The 25,100-nt window shown below is 48.1% G+C and overlaps 1 protein-coding gene across 5 annotated transcripts in view; it reads left to right on the top strand.

Annotated features, from left to right (window-relative positions):
* Nucleotides 1–1,441: 1,441 nt before the first annotated feature.
* Nucleotides 1,442–25,100, top strand: part of MICAL2 (microtubule associated monooxygenase, calponin and LIM domain containing 2) — a 1,393,870-nt gene continuing 1,370,211 nt past the window's right edge. For all 5 annotated transcript variants that reach the window (XM_069623638.1, XM_069623637.1, XM_069623636.1 and 2 more), the window contains exon 1: nt 1,442–1,641. The gene's annotated coding sequence lies outside the window, so the exon portion shown is untranslated. The remainder of the gene's footprint in view (nt 1,642–25,100) is intronic.

Below are 25,100 nucleotides of genomic sequence, written 5' to 3'. Positions count from 1 at the left end.
GTCTGCATGACTACAAGTTATGCAAACCTTTCGGTTATTTCCCATGTAGGAGTCCAGTGGGACTTCACTGGGTCAGATAATTACCATTCCCAGTGTATATCGCATGTGGTACTGATTTTTTGTGTCTGTAATTGCCACCACCCAAAGGCAGCTGGTCAGATTTTGGCAGAGTGGTAATACACCTGGTAACGCCAATTCCTAGGTGTTTTACCACTAGCGCTAAACTCGTGGTCGGTTTGTTTAACAGATTATGTATCACCCATGGGCGCGCAGTACAGGGGGAAAGTGGCCAATGGCACCCTTTGGTCGTTAGAAATGGAAACCTCACTTTACCCTCAGAGATGATGAATGTATAACCTAAATGACTCTGCACAGTGTCAGTCTGGCTGGAGATGAAACACCATTTGAACTGCACTGTTTTTGTGATGTTTTAAGGGTTCCAGATCTGATGTTGAATTCTTGGATGATAGAGGGGAACGTCCTAGGTAGCTCAGCAGTTTGAGTGACTTGAGTTGTTATACATTTAAAGCTGGCTTTAAATCCGATGGCTTTTTGCAATTCCATATAAATGTAGGTGGTGTAAAATGCACTGTTTGGCCAGGGGATGGTCTGGGCTGGCTGTTTGCTCCTAATCAGGACAGGGCTGGGGGAATGTCTGCCCCAATATTGAAAATCAAAAGTTAGCGCCCATGAACCCAGGGCTCGGTTTTCTAATGATTGGTGCCAGCAGAATAGAATCGTTTACTTTCAATTCAGCATTTCGACAAATAACAGCTAGAGGTACAATCTGCCATAAAACTCAAAGGTGGGTACGCACAAATCGAAGTCACAAGGTATTAGTGGGGGTAGTCCAAAAAAGAAACTAAACACAGTTTGAAGAAAACTGGTAGATTTAAGTTTAGGAAGCATGTTTCACTTTGGAAACGTCTTGTTTTTTTGTTTCAATGAAATTGTAAGCTGCCCATTGCTGAAATGCTGAAAAAAATAGTGTAGCCAGCGTTCAGGAATCCTGTTTTCAGCACACGTGGCCTCTCCCCGGCGATATTCATGGCGCATTTATTCCGGCTGCTTCCCCTTCAGGGCAGAAGAAAGGGCAGGCTTTGCAACAAAAAGAGACGTGGCGCGTGAATGTCCGCAGCCGCGCGCAGAAGCACCTTTAGGGCAAAGCTGAACGTTTAGGCATCCTGAAAGGAATTGTTTGGAGATAAGGCACCAATTTGTGGAGCCAAAAGGGCAGCCCCCTCTTTACCACCTCATAGAGACACCTGTGGGAGACGGACGCTCCACCGGAACGCTGAGAGGCGAGGGATTACCTCCGCCGACCGTACGCACTCCGCGGAGGTGACAGCACCGCTGCTGACAGAGGTGTGAGCGCCAGGCCCAACGAGGGGAGGGGCGGGCCCGGGCCGCGAGGGCCACGCCCGGCTCCTGCTCGGCCCCGCCTCGCCTGAGAGCGAAGTTCGGCCGGCCCGGGACAGAGTGCTATGTTCGCTGAGCCGCCAGTCCCGGGGTCCAGCAGAGAGCCAGCGTGTCCGGGGAGCAGCAGCGGCAGGCAGAGGCTTCAGCACCCCTGGGTGTAGGACACGCTCGGAGCCCCCATGCCGAGCCCTGCTGAGGACACAGGTGTGCTTGCTGACTACGGTGAGTGCCTCCACCGGGCGTGAGCCAAGCTGCTGTCAGTCTGGGAGCAGGAAGCGCCTCGGTCCTCTCGAGCCCGGGTCTGACACGCGCCTCGCAGCGGCGGAGCCCCGGGAGCCGTGGCACGTGGAGGAGGATGGGGCGTTTCGTGTGGAATAAGTCGTTTCCCCGCTGTGGAGCGCGGCTTACGCTGCCACCTGCGGGGCGGTGTATTATGAGCTGCCCGTCCTGATGTCAGGTGCTTATCCATCGCCGCGTGTGATCTTGGGCAGGCTATATCCACGCACTACAACGCTCTCACTTCTATTAGCAGCTCACAGAAGGCGTGCTGTGTTGTTGTGGGCGCTGCTTGAAGTCGTTCAGCTGAGCTGCTGCTGGGCACAACTCCTCCAGGGTGCATGCCTGTCCCATAACCCGTCCCCGGTTTGTTCCTCGTGCACTCTACAATTCACTGGGCGTGGCTCATTGTGTTTCTTTTTTATATTTGACTTTATCATTCGTATCCCCTGCTGTTGCATACGCGTGGCACGTCTGTGCCTTTAGAGTTGCCGTATGTGTGGGACCGTCTGAGTGACTGCTGCCTGCCTCGTTGCTGTTTCTGGTGGAGTGGCAGTTGGAGTGCTCTTTCCTGTTCGTGCATTGTCTTTCTTCCTCGTGAATGTGACTGTTGTTGCCAGGGCAGGCCCGGTCTTAGTTGATTCAGTGAGTAATTACTACTGTTATCCAAGCGCCTAGAGGCAGTTCCGGTTGTGTTCTACTCTATATGCATAACAATTGCCTGTCTGCGTGCTGTTTGACCTGCTTCCTTTTTGGATGTGTATACTGTATTTCGGAATCCTGAATCGCATGTTTTATTTTTAAATATGATTCCTGTGTTGAAATGGGCTCCAGGGTGTTTAAATCTATTCGGCGCCCCCTTAAATTGGTAGTGGATATGTTATATAGTTTTATTTAAGACGCTAGGCGCCCTTTTTGGGGTATTGCTTCGTTGTCCCCATGGATTGGCGGTCAGTGGTTTTGCGATGTTTTCCACGTGCTTACTATCTTTGCCCGCACACTGTTTTTCCTACCGCAGGGCCGGTGCCCTCTTGAATTTGCTCTGTATTTTTAGACGCATTCTCAGGTTGCCTCTCTCGGGTTGGGTTGCACAGACGCCGCTGAAGAGTCAACACCAGCGAAATCGCTAAATAATGTAGGGCCGGGGCTGCGCCCCGGCGGCGTCGGCTGCGTGCAGTTTCTGGAGCTGTCAGCCTTTCCTGCGGTGACGGGCGAGGCACGTGCGTCCCCTGTAGGGGCATGCTAAACAGCTGTTGCACCCTGCTTTGGGCCATTGGTGGCACCCTTGATTCCAATTCAAAGGTTTAGTTCCACGAATATGCTAAACATTGGCGGCAAGGGCTGGCTCACGCTGATGAGCGAAGCCGGCGTTTGGCCCCAGCCACTGTATATTTACTGTGGCCCTCACGTTAATGATATTTAAGCGTTAAATACATAACACCGCTTTCGGAGGTGAAACATTTGACTCTTGGGCAGGCTGCTGGGACACGGGCTGGTGCCGCCTAGGCATGTGTTTTCTATAAAGAGGCATACACTCCACAACAAGCAGGGATGGACCACATATGCGCGCGCATGCCGAGATGGACTCCACATACATATATATTTTTTGTAACTCTCCGCTGCGGCAGCTGAGCAGGGAGTTAATCACTGGAATAGAGAGCACCCTATGGCGCAATGCCACGCCTTTGAACACTACGTCAGCTCGGGGGAGCCCTTGAAAGACTCCAGAGCTGGCGTGGCGGGGGCTAATGGTGCACCGGGCGTCCCCTCACACCCCCCGTGTCTCCATGCTGGGACATGCAAGTACCCATCGCCCCATCCTAGGGCGGATGTCGCATGCAACCCAACCCCCAATCTGGGGCAGCCCAAAACATGTGACTACCCCCGCAACCTCCACCTCCTTAAGGGGATGCCCCGGATATACAATGGGATTCTTGGGAGGATAGCTCAGGGGCAATGCGCTTGTCTTGAAAGCAAGACGACGCGGAGCAACACAGGTTCGATTCCCCGGGTTCGCGCGTTAAAAGGTCTCGGTATTAAGTGTGTTATAAATAGCCAATTACAATGATCTGCCCAACTCATCCTGCAGATTCCTAGGACATGCAACGAAAAGCCCCCCCATCTCATACTGGGCTGGCCTGGACATGAGGCAATCCAACCCCCACCCTTCCCACCTCACCCTGGGGCGGCCGGGTACATGAGGCGATGACCTGACTCATCCTGGGGAATGCTGCCATGACCCACCATCTCCTCCTGGGGGGACGGGATATGCTGCAATGACCCGCACCCTCCTGTCTCATCCGGGGGTGGCACCCAACATATGACAACTCCCCAACCCCCCTCCACCTGCACCCCCCACATCCTCCTCCTGGATCCCATTCAAAGAGGAAGCTACACATTTTAGCTTTGTTTCCAGAGAAAAAAATGCCCAAAACGTCATAAACTGAAGGCATAGCCCTATAAATGTACCTTGGTTAACGAAGATGGAGCTTTATAAATAAGTGTTCACCCGAGGAGGAGAATAGACATGCAGCTCTCACTATACACAGTCCACTAGGAAACCGGGAGTGCGCTAAGACCCTCCACAGCCATCCGGTCAAGAAAGGATAGCAGCAACTAATCCCACCGGTTAGTGATCTAGTTTAAACCGAACCAGATTTGCCACAACCAGGATTCTCACCCCACTGGCCCTGCTTTCAGGTCTCTGCGTGCCTAACTCACCCGAAGGTTCACGCGTCCACCTCTCGCCTGGCTGGCCGTGCACGCTTCGCCACACCGCATCAACAACAAACTAACAATGCTTGGACAGCACCAACAGCGCATGTGGTCGTGCCCTGGTCCGGCATTAACACTGGGTGCAGTGCATGTGTGTGCGCCGGGCAGGGGTGTCTGTCTTTTTCTCTTTCTTTCTCCCCCCCCCCCCTTCTTGCTTGCTGATCCGCTGGAGCGCCTGGGGACCGGCTCCGTTGGTGGGGGTGCGCAATATGGGTGCCATTTAACATGTAATTGTGAATGTTAGCATGCTGTCACACTTATATAGAATTGTGAAGATTACTAGGTGCAGCACTCGGCTAGAGTTGGGGATGTTGGCATGTCCCGCGCTTGGATGGAGTTCTGGGCATTGGCCGGAGTTGCTTCTTGATGGGATTGTGGGGGTTGGTGGGTACCGCACTTGGGCGGAGTTGTGAATGTTAGCATGCTAAATATCATATAACTCATTAACCAAAAAAGCTCAACATCTCTGCATACTTATCTCACTCAAAAAAACTCATACAACCATCTCACGCACAACCCGCATGCACTTCACAACACCGCAACAACACATAAGCAGTACTAACAGCACACGAGGACTGACATCGATCCGATACTCGCACCAAAGCTCAGCACCCAGTGTATACCGAGTTGAAGCTGCCAATAGAACACTCACTACTCATCTCACTATCCTACTCCTTCTTCACCTTATTAACCTACACCACCTTCTTGTTTACAGATCCGCCAGAGCACCTGGGGACCAACTCGTTGGTGACGGTGCGCGGTACAAATATCTTTAACATTTAAGAATATAATGAAGCCCAGGGCATGCCCAATATTACATACTTTAATGATCTGGAATAAAAACGAGGGAAATCGCCAATTGCAGTTTCCATTTAGAAAAAGACATAATCTGTGTGACGTTTTCTTCGTAGTTCTAACTCCTTTGCAGAGTTCACACCTGTAGACAGTGAATTCACAAGTGCCTTGAAAATATTTTTCTTCACAAAACTTTAATATTATATATTTTGTTTTATTTTCGAACATCCTCCCCTTCTACACCAAAACGTCCTGCTCCTCTGACCCATGTGGGACACGTGGCACCCCCCTCTCTTACCGAACCTGGTGTGAACGCACCTGTGACTCTCACAGTTCTGTTTGTTGGTCTCCACTGGAGGCAGGCTCATGGTCCCCTCCCCCCACATCCCACGTACGTCATCGGGTTGGATTCTGCAACTTTTGGCACACCATATATTTTGGACTGCAATGCCCATCATCCTTGCCCAGCATAGTCGGAGTCAAAGGGCCATGGGAGTTGAAGTCCAGAACATCTGGAAAGCCATCGGCTGAAGAACCCTGTCATAGGGTTAAGAAGTAGTATACTCTTTGCACATGATTGTAGATGCCTTGGTATCAGTTCCTGGCCTTGTTAAGCAGAGTATTGAAGAGCAATATTTGTCCTGCACGAAGATACTTAACGTTTTGAGTGCCACACGTCTGAAATGTTTTCCTTCTCATAGTGTTATCCATGCTGTGTGGTGTGGCATACCAAAATCAAGTGGGCGCCTGATAGTTGTGGGCGAACAAATGAAGGAAACTTGCACCTTTCAAACTAAACCTTTTCTCACTTCCCCCAATGGCTCACTGTATCCAGAGCCCTGGTTCTCTCTAGGCTGGACTACTGCAACAGCCTCTTCCTCAACCTCCCTGCTTCTGTCCTGCGCCCTCTGCAACTCATCCAGAACAGCAAAATGTATCCTTGGCCTCAAGCCCAGGGACTGCATCTCTCTGGCGCTGAAATCCCTTCACTGGCTCCCCGTGGCTGCAAGGATTAAGTTCAAGGCCCTCTGCTTTGTCCAGAAGGCTTTCCGGGGCCTGGGACGTACCTACCTGCAATGCTGCCTCCCTAAAAACTGTCCCTCAAGAGCCCTCTGCTCATCTACCTCCAAGCTGGTCCTCCAAGCAGAGGTTTGGAGGGAGATCCTTATCCTCAGCAGGTGCCTCCCTTTGGAACAGCCTCCTGCTGCCCTCTGTCTTGAGCCCAATCTTCTTAAGCTCCGGAAACTCCTCAAGACCTGCCTCTTCACCCTCTTCCCTGCTAACCTAGCTCTTCTCTTTTACACTTTCCCTCCTCTTACCTACAGCTCTGCTGACTGGCCGCTTGATGTACCTCAGAGTCTCATAGGTCCTGGGCACCCCCGCCAGTCCTCTCTCGCACTTGCCTCGGGGCCCTACATCCCACACACCCTTACTACACTTGGGAAAATACACAGAAGAGTGGCTCTCTCTGCCCTTAGCCCAGTCTCCACCTGCTGGATGCACTTGGTCCTCCCCCCCCTCCCCCCCATCCCATGACCGTCTGTGCACTTGCATGTTCTGGATGCACTGCGTCTGAAGATGGTCTCTGTTCTCCCTTGTCCTCACCCCTAAATGCACTCAGTAAAAACTGCAGAATCGCCATTCAGGCCTATTTGCTGTGTCCAACTGTTGAATGTACTATATGCACTTACTCTGCCTGTGCAGACTATTATTGTCTTGGAATTTCAAGGGCTCTGAGTGACCGCTGTTTTTTCCCCCCTTGTTCACACCCTCCTTGAGCGCTTTGAAAGACTTGCCTGTGTACAGGTGCTTTATAAATACCATTACCATGGCTTTTAAAGGTGTAAGAAAATACTTTTTTAAAATCCGTGCCAGTATGGCTCTTTGCGTTGACAAAAGGGCCTTAGCCGTTTATTGGGGCATTCCCTCCATTCCTCAGGATGCTTGGTCATGGTTCTCCATATCTTGCATGTCCTCTTAATGCATTTTACTTTGACTACATTTACCAGATTACAGCGTATGGGAACACAATACCTCCTTAACAGTTCATCGCGTTTTCCCAGAATGCACTGCTGTGGCTCGTTTTTACCTCAGAATTTCATTTAGGGTCTTTGAGTACTTTCACTGACACATGATGCAGCACTACTACTTTATCCTGAGACCTCTTAGGTCTTTGCTGTAGACCTTATTTATACCCAGCACCAACATTCTCCGGGACATGCATGGAAGAAAATATAAAGCGGAATTTAGCACATCTGGGCTGGCTGACCCCAAATCCGTTATGTAGCTGCTGAGCAAGCCCACAATACTCGCAGGAGTTGTTTACTATGAAGATGACTAACACTGAGCTGTCCGTGAACATTTGATAAGACAGTGGTGTGCTATCCACAGTGCTTGCTTGATTGAGAAGACATGAATGAGACGCACAGCTAGTAAGCTTGGAACATGGCTGCCTGCGAAAGGCAACATTTTTATCCAAAGCGATATACAGTGATGTGTGCTTCTGGGTCCTCCTGTCGTTTTTAGCATGTTTACAGGAATGTACCTTGAGGGGGACAGCTTCACTTTCATTGAAAGGAGGCGAACATGCAAAGAATGAGCACGCTATACAGGAAGGCGAAAATGACAAGCGTGTGCAAAGATTGTGAAATAACTTGTGTTCATGGTGAGCATATTCCCAGGAATACCATCTTTCCAGGCACTTGCCCATCATGGTAACGGGATAGTGGCAGGCGGAGTTGCTAGCTGGCCCCAGAAGCACCCATGTCCAATCCTGGCATTTAGCCAGATTGGCCTTGTGTGCCATACTTGTAAAGCAAAAGTCGGGGTGGCAGCTCGTGACATGGGTCTTTATCAAATTTGAGATGGTGTACGTTCTGGTTGTGAGATTAAGACTGCTTCTCTCCTGTTTAAAAATGTCGTATGTTGGAATTGTACGTTCTGAGATTTAAGGGGAAGGTATTTCTAGGCTATTGTCTAGTACCTCAAAGGGCCTGCCTCTGTTTTATCATACCTTGAAATTAATTGGTTGAATTTGAGGCCAGTTTTTGTGTTGAATAACTTCTTGAATTGGTCACCCCAGATGTGTCAAAAGGCCACCGAACACACAGGGCTCTGTTTACAATGTGTCTTCATGCTGGTGTAGACCAGTCCTTCAAACTGGGCATCTTCCTGTATATGTATGGTCTGGGCACATGGCCTAATGGGACTCCCCAGGACGAAATTCCTTTTGCCTCTGTGCTAGGATCCATACAGCTATTTTTTTATAAGGACACCTGGGTGGAGGGCCAACCCTTTTGCTGCCTCCTGGGGCCCTCCATTTAAAAAGCCTAAAATGTGTTTTGCTCTGCTGGTTTGGCTTGACTGCCTTCTATTGCATGTAAACGTGTAGAGGCGCCAGTTGGATAGGCAGAGTAAAGAACCCTATGCATGGGCGACCTCTTCTAGAAGATGAAGCATGTATAAGCCGCTCATTTGCTCTACAGAACTGAGTGGTAGGCTTCTACCCTGGCACAGGGAGAGATACTTGGTGCACCTGGGAGTGGCCAACTTTTTTTCCCACGGTTGCATTAGCTGGTGATTATCAGTGAAATGTTTGTATTATCCAGTGCCCATTGCAATGAGGGACGTATATACAGTGCAGGCCTCGGTTTGGTAGCATCTATGTTCTGGATCATGATGTATTGTACTTTCAGTGCCATTAGCAGAGGCATAGCCAGGATTGTATAACCAGTGGGGCCAGGAGCTCATCAAGTTGGGCCCACCGCAGTGAGATTAACCCATGCAAATTCCCACACAACGCTGTTGAGTGGCCATTTCCAGATTCTGGGTGGGCGTTGGCCACTCGGACCCTACCCTGTCTACGCCTCTGACTATTAGAAGTTGTGCAGAGCAGGGCCATCTCTTTGCTTTCACTTACTGGTGTGAAGGGGAGGGCCCCGCTGTACCCTGTAACCCACTAGATCGCCTACGGTGCCTGTCTCCAGGAGAGAGGTTTATTGTACTTCATCCCCCTCAATGGGTGTTGTGTAAAGAGGTGATGTATTTTTAGCCTCAATAGGCGGTATGCAGACAACAAGCATTTCAGACTTGTGATGTATCTTGGACACCAGTTGGTCAAATTAAAAGAAGAGGTTCTGTTCACCTGAAATTCCAGGAGGTGGGGGGCAGAGACACGTGTTGTACTTTGGACACCGGAAGGTTGTGTGCAGGACCTGTGTCCAGTAGACTGATGTGCCCTATTTCCACTCCCACTAGGTTGTGTACATTGTCATTGTATGAGACCGAGGTGTGCTGTAGCTCAGCCCTAAGAAAGGAGTACCCATGTCCAGAAGAAGAAGAGCAATGTCTTGGCTCTTTGCCCCTCTGTTCTAAGTTGTGCATGGCAGTGGCATATATCAAGCTGCACTAGTTGGCAAGCAGGTGGGTGTGTTGCATGCAAGACGCCAGCATTATCACATGTAGGGCCCATGTAGAAGTGGAAGTGTGTTGTATGTTTGGCTTTTGAGCAGGTGGAACGTCTAAGTTGGTGCGCAGAGGGATGTGATGTGTTTTGTGTGTTATGTGCCAGTGGGTGGTTATAGTCCCCTGATGTGCTCACCCAACCTCTGTGGCACGCAAGCTGTATACAACAGTGGCCTTCTGCACACTTTGGGCAGCCATCAAGAAGTACTACATTAAATGTTGTGTTCTTTGGATGGAGTCTTAGTGTGCTCAATGCCTCGGCACAGCTGCCTTTTCATACTACCAGATCGACACTTGGAGTGCTCGGTTTAACCCATCCTTCCTGCCCATCGCATCACGGTCTCCCTCAAGTGCTAACTCCATGTGGCAGCAAACTCCCTGATGCGTGCACCCACATACAACCCGTTGTGGGCACTTGTTCCCAGAGCAAGTGTGCTCCATCCTTCCCTGCTGCATGGCCAATCGTGCAGCCTTCCGCTACCCCTCCCTCCAGGTGGGGCACCCATAGCCCCCTAGCTCTTCTGCCAGGCAGGCAGCATCAGTAGGCATGCCAACTTTGCTCACAGAAGATTCTGTATCCAATGTCGGATAATACGCATGTCTTGTACAGCTCTAAAGGGGGTTGACGCCTAGAATGAGTATATATATATATATATATCTCTATATATGTACTACTATAGGGACAGAATTATGGAACGCACACCTAATGGAGTAATTCACGACGTTTGATTGAATTTAGTGTTTCATTTAAAGGAAGTTCAGAGGTGGAGAGGAGAGAGAGCGACTCTGGAGCAAAAAAGTAGCAAGTATGAGCACAGAAAACCAGTATCCTGGATTAGTGGACACTCGCGTCCCCTGCACACTAATATATATTAATCAGTCAAGTGTAATTACTGTATGGATAGTTCAAAAATACATTAATTGTTGTTCCTGGTGGTTAGTTCGTGGAACATATAATTGATCACAGTTCGTTCATTCAAATTTTTGTTGACACTTTATAGAGAAAAACAGATACAAATGAAATATGTGTTATGTATTTTTGCATATAAAATAACGACATTTAAATAAAAATTGAGCTTGATGCCTTTTGGAATCCCTTCATCAGGAGTGGGAAATTAATCAATTGCATAAACTTCATGTAATGTTAGCTTCACTTCTAATCTACAACACGAGAACGAAGCGACTTATGAGTGATACATAATCATTGGTAATATTTCATGAGGGGTAGATAATTGAATTGATTAAATAGTATCACCTTCTAGGATGCAGATTTCTCTAATCTTGATAGAACTTGGTAGCGTGGTCACGTGCGGTATCTGTACGTCGTCTAAAGATGTTGCCAGAAAGTACTAGGTCACCCGTTCGACATTGGAGGCCAGACCTCCTCCTGCTTCCGCCGCCAGCATTTGTTGGCTCACCACTGAAAATCGAGTGACCCTTGGGCCAGGATGCTCTGCAGTATTCTTTTGGTTGTCCTGATTTTATTTCAAGCTTTGTGATTTTTATTTTCTATCTTGCTCTTCGGTGCTATAACACATTTCTAGAAAAAGCTGAAGATGCTTAATTCCGAAGATGTTCTTTTGTTGTTGCTTGTGTTTATTGCAATACTGTAGTCTTTCGGGGATCTGAGCATGCGGTCTGGCGTGGGAAGGGTAGCTACCTGCTTGCGGTAAGTAACATGATGAACCTTGGGTTGGTTGGTTGTTCTCGCTCATTGTGTGAGCTGCCCATTGCTATGCTTAAAGGACATCTGATGTACATTGGTTACACAAGTATTAATATTTTCGATCAAGTAGACCTAAACCATTCCTGGTGCCAGGGGAGCCGATTTTATGAATTTCCTGGGGGATGCCCAAATATAGGAAGTGACATCACCAGCACTTATATGACCGCATTTGCACATAGTCGCCAACCTGGTGCGAGGTGGGTGGGGGGGCGCAGAACAGTGGAAACATTGACTAGCATATACTAATGTAAAGTAAGAAGGTTTAAGCCTTAGTTTCATTCCAGCAGGCCAACACTGCCCCTACTCCACCCCTCTATAATCATCCAGGTGGTAGTAGCCCTCAAAAGGCAGAGCAACACAACTAGGATGGGAGAAGGAAATGCCATCCCATCCCATCCTGTGCGCATGTGCCTCTTGCCTTGCAACACAATCTCACTAGTTTGCTGCAAATCTCGCAAGTGGGTGCATGGGAATCCCATGTGTGTGGGGGCTGCAGACCCCGGATCACTTGCTTACTTCTTGCTGTTACTGTCTCTTTAAAAGTGTAGCAGCCCATTAGTTATGCACCATTAGGCCCTGCAAGTACTGTCCAATTGAATGCTATTACACTGAACAAGGTCAACAGTATGGCAATGTCTATACTGGGTTCTATGTGATAAGTCTTCATTTTGAAGAACAAATACAATGTATTTCAGCCGATTTGTGTGTTCTTCAAAAGGCTGAATTATCACATTCTACTGCCCCCACGCCGCTAACCCCCCCCCCCCCCTCAAGAAGGTGATCCCACCTCCTCCCACGCTGTTACCTTCCTTAGAATTCAGGGGAGTTGCCTCCCTCAACGCTCCCGTTCCCCGCCCATAGCATAGCATTCACCCTCACCACGTACACACTCGGAGACATGCAAACAGTCTCATTTACCCTCTCCGTGCCTTCGCAGATGCGATGCAAGAGGGGTGCACAGATGTACAAATACATCCAATCCAAAAGATTTTTAGAAATTGAGGGACAGACTTGTTTTTTGCATCTGTGCCTCCATTTCTAAAAATCTTTTTGGGTTGGGTGTACCTCTACATCCGTGCACCCGGGTGCACAGATGTAGAAGTATACCCAAACCAAAACGATTTTTAGAAATTGAGGGACCGATGCAAAGCAATAGCCTCTTGCTTTGCATCCGTCTCTCAATTTAGAAACCTCGTTTTTTACCCTGCTTATACCGGGGCCGCCAGAGAGACACAGTATGGATGGAACAGAGGGCCATCAATACTGCGTCTCTTCGCTCGGTCGCAGGGTGTGCATAGCTCTCAACTCACACGCTTTTGGCGGGTGTCACCCGCCTTGTAAAGCGCTGACTCACCCGCCAAGCCTCCTGCACGGCCATTCGTTTCAATGGGCCTCTCACCCGCCAAAAATAAAATCGTGTGTTTTCACCCGCCTTTCCGACATAAATGGTTGAGAGCTATGGGTGTGGGAGGGGGGTTTAGCCCTGACATCATTCTGCAGGCGGGTGCCCAGGTCCCGGAGCACCCGCGTACTCGGCGCCCCTGCCTGGTGCCATTTTTTTGCCCCCTGATTGAGGTGATTTGCAGCTGCTTGGTGAGTTATATTTACAGACAAACCTCGCGCTTGCTCTGGCTTTAGATTACTGGGCCGCAAACCTTTACTTTTGTCGGGGACAGCTCTTTTTTTAATTTTCTGACCCTAATGGAAATGGAGAACTTAAGCCCCGGTTCCAAGTTGCGCAGCCGCCTAAAAAACCTATTGCAGCCGCGATTTAAGCCTTCCTTTTCAGAATGCACATAATAGACGCTTCCCGCCCGGGGATGTGTTCACACTCTGGCGCTCGGCCTGTGTGACTCGGGCGATGTGCGCTGCTGAGTTAGGGCAACTCGCATCCTCTGTGGCTTCTACCGGGAGCCAGATCGGAAGTGACGTCGTTTGCGTTCTGTAGCAGGACCTGGTTGGGGCGGATGAGTTGCATGGGCTGCAAACGTAGTTTGTGTGAGTGCCTCATAAAACTGATGAGACAGGGAAAATGTGTCCCCTTGAGTAAGGGACCGCTCCCGAAATAAAGTCCGTCGCCGTTGCCCAGGCACATGACGTGTGTACCGGCTGCTGCTGCTGCATCTGTATGCGTGTATCTTAAGTTATGCAAAAAGGGACACATGCAAATGACCCACGTGCTTATCCCAGCTGTTTGGTTGTGGCTTTTGAAACTCCTCGAGTCCCATGCCCCTCCCTGGGTGAGCTGGGCTTTCACCTGCACGTGAAGCATAGAATGCACTGGGAAGGCTGGTGGTGTGATGCCACGCTCACACTCTACGCATTGTTTACATTGGTAACCATTACTGAGATTCTTTTTACAAGAAGTGCACCCTCCCACCCCAGTCTATGACGCACAACTAGAGAACGTCTGGTTTTCCTAGATCTAAACAAAAACACCTCGAATTGCTCATGCTTGAATGCTTAATTATATCAGGTTAAGTGGTTTGTGTAGCGCAGCGTGGCATTTTATCGGCCTTGTTGTGCGTAGCTCTGCAAGAAAAGAGGGATGGCAGAGTAGGGGAGGTGGGCACGCCATGGGCGTAATTTTAGGGGGGGGACAGGGGTGTTTGACCCCCCAAACTTTCATCGCACACCATTATGCCCCCATTCATTTGTCTGGGGCACCTTTTCTTCAGATGACATGTCCCCCTCTTCCCCCCCCCCCCCAACATTTTCGGCACAGTTATTCCACTGGGGCACGCTGGAGATACATGAGAGCCAGTACGGTTCCGAGTGGTTTAGCAGTCATGCTTGGGCACGAGAGCCCAGGATTAGTAAATTTGCAGCTCTGCTAGGCAGCATTAGCACCTGGCCTGGGTGTGTGATGGAGCTTAAGATGTGAGCTTTGATGAAGCTCTGTCGGAGCTAATGTGGTGTAGGTTGGCATGAGGCTGCAAGTGTGTAGTGTAAGGTGGTAGAGATAGGATAGAGTTGAGATTTGGGACTGGTGATCATAAACCCTGTCCTTTCCTTAACGCCCCCTTCTCCATTTGAAGCACCTTGTTTTATCTGTACCCTCCCTCCCCTAATGCTTCATTCCTTTCCTCCACCCGCATACTATGATCTGGATACCTGGGCCGGGGGCACAGTACAGCAACGTTCAGTCCACCCTCGCGCTATGAGAAAGCTATGTTGGTGATTTGGAAAGGACAAAAGACCTTTCAAATAGCATACCGTTTGGAATCTTAAATCCATCCTGACCCATTCGTCCTACTCTGCTGCTGGTTCATGAGTGGAGTTTTAGTTTTGGTGTTCTCCATCAGGAAGCAGAGTTCTTGCAGTTCCTGGTTCAGTTATCGGGGCAGGCGAGACCTATGACGGTCCAATCTCTTGAGCTTATTGATTGAGGTCTTGTGCGCAGGCGTCTGCCATGTGTTGGTGAGACTAACCCAGAAGGGTCCTGCTTTGGTTGCATTGGGCTTTGCCGGGGTTGCGGCTCCTGCTATTCCTTGTAGACGGTCGTTTGGGATCGAGCTCTGTGCTGTCCTTGGGGCGGCAGGGTTGTCTGCCTCGGGGTTGCTTGTTTCCTGAGGTGCTTGCTTGTTGGTTTGAAATTGATTCAGTGGGCTTCTATTGGTCCAGACATTGAGGGTGCTGTTGGAATACAGCAGATGTGGTCTTGTGAATAGCCAGGCTTGGGCGAGTTACTATCTCGAAAATCACGTTGTAGGCATGGAGAGCTCTTGTTATCTTGTAGTTCATGAATTTCCTCTTGGTTGATTTTGGGTCCCTCCTGTGAAAGGCATGGTTGGCAATAGAGATGGTTTTGAATTGCATGGTATGTTTCATAGGTGGGTAGTGTATTGTTCAGAGGGGCGGGATGATGCGTTGATGTTTTGGGAGTGTGGCTGCAGCATTCTGGTCTCTTTAGTAAGTATTCCCATGTTGGGGCTGTTGGCATACAATATCTTGGAAAGTACAAGAACAAGTGCAGTGGCTTGCAGGGATCTGAGCGGGAAGGTTAGGTGTAACTTAAGAAGAAACCCAAATCCAGTTTTCTCCTAGATAGATGGATTTTTCTGTTTTATTTTGGACTTCCAAAAATGACCCCTTCAAGCATTGTAATTATTTTTAATGTTGTAAATAAAAGCTGGCCCATGCTTCATGCCATACATTTTATTTATTTATTTTTTTGGTGCACATTTCATTTTTTAACATTTAATGACTTTGTTCCCCATGATTAAAGGTCCGTGCTTCAAAGATGCTATACAAATAGGACAATGTGGTAAGAGAAATGCTATCTGACCTCTGACCACTGAATGATAACTTTATACTACAACAAACTCCAACTGCACCATTAACATTGACTAGTGCTGCTACCGCCATAAGGTTACCAGTCGGCTCCATTTGACTTCTGACGTCATGCTCCAGACCTGGGCTTTGCATTGAATTTCTGTACAATGCATTCAATTGGAATGAAACAGTTAAAATTCCCATAATGCAATTGATAGTGAAATGAAAGTCCAGAACTGGGCAATTGTGACCCTCCCCAACATGGAGCCTTTGGTAACCTTGGACCTAGCTGATTCCACCGGGTGGGTTACAGACCCCTGTGCTACAGACGGATAGTGTTATGAGGCCTTTCTGGCGTGAAGAGAAGTAGATGTTTTACCCCCAGTTCTCTAGAATGTTAAGTGTTTTATATTGTGTTCTACAGGTGGCAAGTGCTTGTGATGCATGTTTTTTATTTCTTTATTTTTTTATTTTGCTTTTTTATTTTTTGTGTTGTGTTTAGCAACAAATTATGGTGTGCCCCACAAGATGTATGCCCTTTGGTGTGCTGATTGCTGCCTAGCTTTCTTCCGTGTGTTTGCCTCCTTGGCTGCAGTTAGTCATCCGAGAAGGCTCCTTTCTCTTGATTGTGGATGTCCTAGTCTCTCAACTAGGTATAAGCAGGTTCAATGCTTTCTTTGAGAAGTAGCTGAATCTCCCATCTTTCTCTCCCCCTCTCTAGCTCCCTCACTCTCTTATTAACTCTTTGTGGCCAGTGTACTGGAAATAAATGCTTTGGATTTGGGCCCAGTACCACAGGCAGGGAGGTCCCTTGCCACTGATCTCACTTGACTAATTAACACTGAGTGACCACGTATGTAAATCCCTGTACCCCTCCCCCCCACACCTCCAGACAATGCCTTGACATTCAGTCCAGCACGAGTTATCACTGTAACACCTACCCTCAGTTTACTAAGTCTAGGCACATCTCCAACACCTCTACTCCTAGTTTCGGTGGTCTGACCTCCATGGGGATGCTTGGGTGTCCTGGTTGACTGGACCATTACCTAAGATGTGAAGGCTTGATGGGCCAAGCAATCGCTTCTGCCTCGCAGGTTGGACGACTTCCTGTTTTTCTCTGGTGCTACAATATAAAGCTCAATTGAGAAGAACCAACCATGTCCATGATTCAAGTGAACATCTATATCTGGTCCTGGGTCCTGTGAAGGGTGTACTCGTTAAAGCATGAAGCATTGAGTCCATGTGGGGTTGACTGTGCTGTTGTACATTTTGCCTTTGACCGAAGACCTTCTAACCTGTACAGTGGCTGTGTATTCATGTTGTAAACTAGCTACAGCCAAGATCCAGACCATAGTGACCCATATCTGTGGAGTACTGATCAAGTGTGTCTGACAGGAGAACTATATTTTTCCAAAGTGGGTTCTGTGTGCCAGTGAGCTTTCTAGGTAGCTTCAGTGCATAGTCTGTTGGGACATGGCTTGAGCGTACCCTGAAGCTGTATACATGTTCTATGTCAGTTATGGTACGCTTCAGCAGTATGGTCTGTGGGTTAGCGTCTGCTTCCAAGTGTTGATCCACATGGGTTTGTGTTTTCTGCTTGCTCAGATGGTTGTGTTAGGTGAAAAGTGTTGAGTATAGTGAGATGTGATGTTGGCCCGCGGTCTCAGAACTACACATTGCTGAGAGGATCGTGAATACTTAAACCAAGGTTTAACTTCGTTATCTTGTGTGTCCTAACGCTCCCATTTATCTCATGGTACTTTTCCGCCTGTTATGTGATCATCTGACTCGGACAGACCATGCAGTCAAGCGTTTTACCACCGGTTGTAGAACAATTCCTGTGTCATGGCATGGGCATGTGTAAACATCCCCGGCCATCGACCCCCAGCTATCACATTGGTTAAAGATCAAGGGAACCTCTTGACACGTCATGCCAGTGCTCAAGTGCAGGACTTTGTCCGAAATCCTAGCTGGTAGACGCCAATCTGTGTAGCCGCTATTTTAATTGGTATTCTTCTTGACGCCTTCATCAAAGGGGGCAATGATCGAATGTTCTGTTAGTTTGTACCTCCAGCAGATGGGGCATGACACCTGAGCTGCTAATGCGTGATCATGAAGTGTGGGCCCGTCCAATGGGCTTTGGGTCTGAGGTGCGATTGACTGAGCTATCACTCGCAAGGATCAGACCCTTCAAGGAGCAGTTGACGTGCATTGCCTTGCCCCTGATCTACCTGCCGGCTCCTGAAGCAATGGGGTCCACCGCACTCTCCAGCCAGAAATCAAACCTTTCATATGCCTGACCAATATACATCGGAAACCTCTTCCCCCGTTCCACTCTGGTTAATGGTCTGAACTTAGCTAGGCAATGGGCTGAAATATCTTTTCAGGACTTCACATATCATTCAGGATTCTTTCACTGACTGTTAGCCACACCGTGCCGTGTAATCTGTGAGCAGGTAAAACCGGTCCCTGGTCTGGTTTGACGATTATGGCTGAGATAAAATGAGGACTGCCACCAGAGACCTGAGGGGTTGCGGTAAAGTGAAGCTGTTCAGAATGACTGACTGCGAGAAGGTGCAGCTTTAGCAACCGTTGCCCACCTTCCAACATGTGTATCATGGTTCACTTCTGCAATTCGAGTCACTTTGTTGCAATCCATTCTGATGAGTCGGAGCACACTCCTATAATCTAAGCAGGAAGCTAGCTATGAGTGTGCTTGAGTAATGAACCCTGCCGTCTTTTATTTCGAGACCAAGTGAAAACCTGTTTGTCGATACCAGAATTCTAATGAAAATCTCTTATTGGGACACCCCACCCAGTCCTAGGGACTTGGATTGCTTTATTGGTCTGTGTGTTGCAAAAAGGCCGTTCTCCATCATCCTCTTACTCCTTTCTGGTGAACTGGCAACCGTTCATAATACGTGTTTTCATCGAGTGATATTTAAAAGTATGCATTTTGTTCGAGCGTTTTTAGTCGAATTTGACCAATTACATATAAAAGTGCATGTGGTGGTAGGTGATTACATGGTGTTTGGGGGAGGGAGGTGATGGGTACTCATTGCCCATTGGTGTTGAGCTGTTGGATAACCCATTTGTTACTTTGGAAAGCTTAGATGACATAACTGTTTGCATTTACCACACTCCACAACACCCACCCTCCCCCCTCCGCCCCTCAGTGTCGGTTTGTGCTGTCATGGTACCTAGGTTTAATAGTAGCACAACAGTTCTCTGTGTGGGTCAATGTGTAGCTTTTAGATGTACAGTAACGTTGTAGCTTCTGTGTGTTGGGCATCTGTGCCAGGGATATTGTTCTGTGTATTTTTTACAGGATGCCTCGGGTCCTTAACAGTGATCCGTTTATTAGACTATGGGTCTTGCCGAGCAAGTAAGACACTGCCTCGCTTGCAGTGCCTACATTTAAACATCAAGTTTCACCCATACATGGATTTTCAATCCGATTCCAAAATGTCGCCAAAGGAGTAGCCTAGCAAAGTTGAAGACAAGGAAGCAAAGTTAGTATGTCCCAATCCCCTGATATAACATGGAATTTATACACGCCTACACACAAGTGTTTCAAGGCGCGGCGAGGCAAGGGAGGGGGAACGGAAGGAAGACAGACCATGATCACACTAGGCCAGGTGTCATTTAGGTCGCGCAAGTGCATGGGAAGGAGGAAAGTGAGGTGGGGGAGGGGACAGTGCGATACATGGGATAATAGAATAAATAAACAATGGGTAAAAGTACAGCAAGCAGGTGGCAAGTGCAAGGGTAAGTGCTAACATCAGGTGCAAAGTGTTCATAGTGGGACTGTAGGGGTACAGAAAACAGTCCCCAAGTGCGAGGGTTACCAGGAAGGCAGTGCAGGTGTGTGACGTGTGGGGGGGGGGTCCTGGGCCCAAGATCGCAGGGTGGCCAGGTAACCAGCTCAGTTTCAGTATCAGCCAGGAAAAGCAGAAGCAGAGAGGTTTCAAGGTGCTTCCGGAACCAGGGATGACTCCAAGTTTCAGGGAGGCTGGTCCAGAGGGAGGCCCCAGCCGAAGAAAGAGATCTACTACCAACTCGCCGCTTGGAGAAGCGGCTGATCCTGAGGGAGTTGGAGGCGGATGAGCGAAGACTGAAGGTTCTGTACCATGGCTGGAAGGAAGCGGCGGGATATTCAGCCTTTAATCCGCTACATGCTATAAATGCTGGGATAGCTGCTGTCAAATTGAGCAGCCACACTTCAGTTGAGCAAATTAACCGGGGCAAATGTGTCGACTTGTTGCTTGAAGTTTGCAAACACCTATTAGGGAGACACTTAACGTTTAGAATACACCAGTGTTCATAACCTTGTCTTTGCACTGATGGATCAGTAAGCAACCAGTGTCTATGGAGTCGCATCGTGTCACTTTTTCTGATTGTCTTGAATGTATTTCAGCTGTGTGCCAGAGCATTTGCAGCAAGCAGTACATAGTGCGGCTGCGGTGGTATCGGTCGTCTCTTTCCTGACGCTGAGGGGCGCAGTGTGGTGACGTCTCTGTAAGTGTTGGCCTTTTCTTTAGATACCAGTGCAAATGTTTGAGAAGTGCTGGCTGCTGCCTGGTACTGTACATTGATGCTGTTTTTACACTTCTGTGCTGCATTACAGTATTTTTTTAAATGTTATATTAACACAGGCCCCCCTGTCTATAAGTGGCTGTTCTGTGATGCAAATTCTTTTGATGGCCAGTGCATCTCAAGCAAAACAGCATTTTCGGGAGTACCTTCTTATAATGGTAGGAGACTCCTTGCACACCATGGTTTATTTGGGTACCTCTGTGATAATGTTTCTGGTCTTGTGAATGAGCACTTTGATCTGCAGCATATAGCAATGAATTCCTATGACTGAGTCACTGCGCGATGTTAGGAGCAGTTATTGCTTCGAGTTTAGTATAATTGTTTCCGTGATCACTTTTCTTAAAGCAGCTTTTAATGTTCCTCTGTGATGCATAGAGGGCCTTTTTAATGGCTGGTGCATTTTGTCTGAAGCATAGCTGTCACTGCCATTGCATACGTAAGGCAGGGCCACCAATCTTGTGTTTTCACTCTGTGATCATGTTTCTTTTCAGTGTGCATTTCCTTTGCCTGTGACCACTTTGAACTGCAGCATCTCCAGTTGTATGTGCATTTTCTTTGTGCGTAAACTCGAGCTGTGGCATATAACGCATTATTCTGAATGAGTCTGGATCGTGTTCCAGGAGAACATTAACATGTCTCGATTTCCTAACACTTTGCGATTGTTTCCACAAAGCTTTGTGGAGCTGTGTCCAGGTGAGATGGTAGCGTGGAGGGGGTGAAGCAGCGGTGCCGTTTCTTGATAGGGTTTTGTCCTGAATAACATTATTCCGAGTGAACCGGTCCGAATGTATAGCGCTATTTCTTAAAGTGGTGTTGGAAAGGGTGGTGGGGTGGTTTTGGGAAATGTAGGTGTTCTTGTCCCATCAATAGTCATGTCGCTTGTGGGAGTGAAACATTTAAAAGGAAGAATACATTTCTAAAATGTATTTCGAAGGTTCAATTGCATGTTGCAATTCCTCTATTCAACAGTGCGCTCTGCCCATTAAGTTTGAGAGACGAACTCTCCTGCTTTGCCTCGTGCTTCTTGGGGATGTGTATGCTTCCCTTATGACAGGCTGGGCAGAGTGCCTATAGATTGCTTTTTATAAGTGCAGCCTCTTCTACGATATATGTAGCTGAAGAACATATTGCTGACCTCTCGGATCCTATGCTTTTATAACAGACCTGACAGATGTGTTTCAAATTAGTCCATGCAAAGATGTGTCAAACGCCTGTAACCCTCTACATCACTGTCACTGGGATCACCCCTTCCTGACCCACCTGGCAGTCACTCGTCTTGTTAACTTTCTCCTCCCCCCACGCCCCCCCAATGCTTCAGTACATTCCTCCTACCCTCCATTTTGATAATGCACATTCAGAATGCTTCTGTCCCAGTTCCGGCAATGAGCACTTCCTCTTGCTGACATTCACACTGAGAACCCCCCCTTTAACCAACTTCCAGCAGAGTTTTTGCCCTTATTCAAACTTCCTCTGCATTTTAGAAATGCCTCTTCCCGCTTGTCTGTTTCGTTTTTCTTCCAACTCATTGCCTTAATTGCCAGTGCTGCCCAAGAAGTTGCCTTCATGCTTTCTTGGTCAGTACCGCAAAATGTCTGAATCTTTCACCGTGGTAAGGTTGTGCGGTCACAATTCTCTCCCTCAGGTTGGATTTTTAATTTTTTAAAAAAAAATCTTTGTATCCTCTGCTACTCCTTCATTTCTTCTGGCTCAGAGTTCTGTAACCGTGCCACCCTGCCTGTGCATTCAAAGTAATTTCTCTGCCCCTGCGTTCTCCATCTCCTCACTGCTTTTGATCCAGCATTCGCTAACTCTGCACCCCCCCCCCCCCATTGACCTGCTGGGGTTCTCTTCAGCTTCCCATACTGCCGCTCGGTCTGGGTTACTATCTCTCGCTGCACACCACACTCTCTGATTTCTAAGTTATTTTTCGGACCCGAAGGTTGTGAGTTGGGGCACGTGGCTGCCAAAGCAGAGAAAAGGCTGGTGGTTCCTCTAGTGGATTGCAATGGTAATTCAGAACATCTGCCTTTTTTCATTGCGATTCAAATGTATCTTGGTCCTTTTAACAGGTATTGGACGAAAATATTGTATCTAAAATTCCTGCCTTACGGCCATAAAAAATTGGATGTCATCCCATTTTCTTTCCCTCAACACTGACCAGACTGAAATGCTTTTCTTCCCTCCCCCTTCATCCACTTTCCTCCTTCTAATCTCCCCATCTCGACCCATGCCTGCAACCTAGGCCTCCATATTGACTCCTCTCTCTCCTTCTCTAACCACATCTCCCTAACCTCTCGTGCATGTCAGCACCACCTCTTCAATATCCCTAAAATCCGCTCCTCCCTCACCTTTCACGCTTCTAAGCTCCTAATCTCCTCCCTTATTTTCTCCCGCCTCTTTGACTGCTCCTCTCTTCTCTTTGGACTCCCTGTCTCTCACCTGACTCCCCTAAAATCCATCTACCACTCCTCTATCCACACTCAGTCTTCTTAGCCCTCGAGACTCTATCTCTACCTCAGTCTCTCAACTCGGCTGGCTCCCCTTCCTCTCACAACTGAAATTTCAATTCCTCTGCCTTGTCTACAAATCTATCCACGACCTCGCCTCCCCCTATCTTGCCTCCCTCCTCTCATTTTACTCTTCCTCCCGCTCTCTGTTCAGCTGATCTCCACCTTCTCGCTGTACCCCCAGCCCCTTGTGCCTCCTCGCGATTCCGCTCCTTCCAACTCTTGGCCCTCCTCCATTGGAACTCCCTACCTCTCTCTATCCACTCCTCCCCTACCTACCCATCTTTCCGATCCTCCCTCAAAGCCCTTCTTCACTCCCCCCTGACTCCCCTTCCCTACCTCTCTCCCCCCTCTCCCGATAACCCCAATTTCGATACTGCAACCACCTTAGTGCGTTGGTCACCCAGGGTCTCCCCCTTCCCCATCCCTCCATCCCCCTCCCTCCTCTGTATAAACTGTTCTAAATACTGTATCGCTGGTTTGTTTCATGTTTGTAAATTATGCTTCATTCATTACTGTACCTGTTCTTCTGTAAAGCGCTTTGGTGTAAAGCGCTATATAAACTCAAACATAAAATGCAGAATGCACTTTTAGTGTGCATTCAGCATAGATTAGATCGAAACCCATAACACCGAACAGGGGAGTGTGGGTTGCAGGGGTGTCCCCTGCTCTACCAGTGCAGTATTATAGGTTGCAGGGGTGTCCCCCCGCATACATTAAAGCTAGTGCGAGGGACACAGTTAAAATCCCAAAACATCGAATTACAAAATGCAGGCAAATGGGCTCTGCTATTTTGTTATTCGATCTTTTGAGATACGTTCTTTAAACGTACATCCCTTTACACATGCAATTTTATACTATTAATTTCAATATAGTAATTAATGAGCATAACCTAAGCATGTTTTCTTTAAGGTAAGATTTAAGAGTAGTGTACAGTGTTCCAGTGGAACAGATCAGAGGGATTCGCCCAGAGACTTGGGACAGCATGCCCATCACAAGTTCGAATCCCGGGTTGGCTGATTCAGCCCTTAAACGGTATGAGGTTGATAGATTGAGTGTAACTACATTGGGTAATATAGTAACGGCATGAAGCATTGTATAAAACCGGATATTGTATGGTTATTCCTTCACTCTGTATGTTCAAGATGGCCTATACGTAATTTTCATAGTGCGCTATAAAATTGAAAAAATCCTTGCAATACGATATTTGTATTATTGAGCCTCAGTGATTTGTGCTTTTACTGCTTCAATTTGTGGGTAGCCCTTCATTGTTGGTTCTTACTTTATAAAATCGCCACTAAACAACTGATTGTTGAATTGTGCGATTATTTAGAAATGCTTGGAGGTAAACGGAATGAACATTCTAGTTTCGGATAACGGAAGGACTTGATTCGCGTGAAGTCAATCCTGCGGGCTATGCCCCTTGCCCTTCCAACACCTTTCCCATCTGTCATTCAGTGGCCAGAAGGGCAGTCGGCTGGCAATCGAGTATTGAAGGAAGCAAGGCTTTCTTGATACATTGCAGCTTTGTGTGACCCTCCAGCTATTTGTAAGTGGCACGTGCAGTAAATGTTGTCCACTAACTGAAAACCTAAGGTGACTTATGAGTTATCTGGCTTGCTCTGCAGCTCCCTGCTCTTCTTCAAAACTGGGTCAGGTGCCTGGCAGGAAGTACTGGAAGCAGGATCCGAGGAGGGCCACCATCGGCAGGGCCCACCCAGTGGTCTAAATCGCAAGAGTATGGAGTGTGCACCCGCTTTACTGTAGCAGACGTGCCTGTCGGGCAACTCGGGAAACCTGGCCTCTTTGGGATGCAACTGGCGGCAGTGTGGGGAGCACATCAGAGGGCAGATAGCCTAACGTGATCTAGGGCGCACAGTGGCAAACCTCCCGCATGGCATAACCAGAATCGAGGCCTCCGCTTTCGCAGCCTGAAACCTAGGATCACACTGCATGCCCCACCCAGGCTCCTCCCTCCACTACATCAGGGTATCTCAACTTCAGAATTACTTAGACGCGATTCTATCAACGCGTGTCAAATTCCCTTGGCAAACATATGAAATCCTAGACTCGCATTGAAAAGGAGTCTGCCGTCAGTTACACCTCTTCTACAATGAGAGCTGTCCTCTTAGCTATTTGATAGGATGAGACCACCTCATTTATGTTTACATTCTTATGAGCCATTGGGGATTGTGAAATGATCTGAATATAGTGTTGGCTTCATATGTATCTTGTATATGCATGTCTTTGCTTTAACATGACGGAAA

Source organism: Ambystoma mexicanum, chromosome 11, assembly GCF_040938575.1.
Source record: "Ambystoma mexicanum isolate Mex_15411 chromosome 11, UKY_AmexF1_1, whole genome shotgun sequence".
Classification (NCBI taxonomy): Eukaryota; Metazoa; Chordata; class Amphibia; order Caudata; family Ambystomatidae; genus Ambystoma; species Ambystoma mexicanum.
Note: the sequence above shows the minus strand (reverse complement) of the source record. Positions and strands in the feature narration are given on the sequence as shown.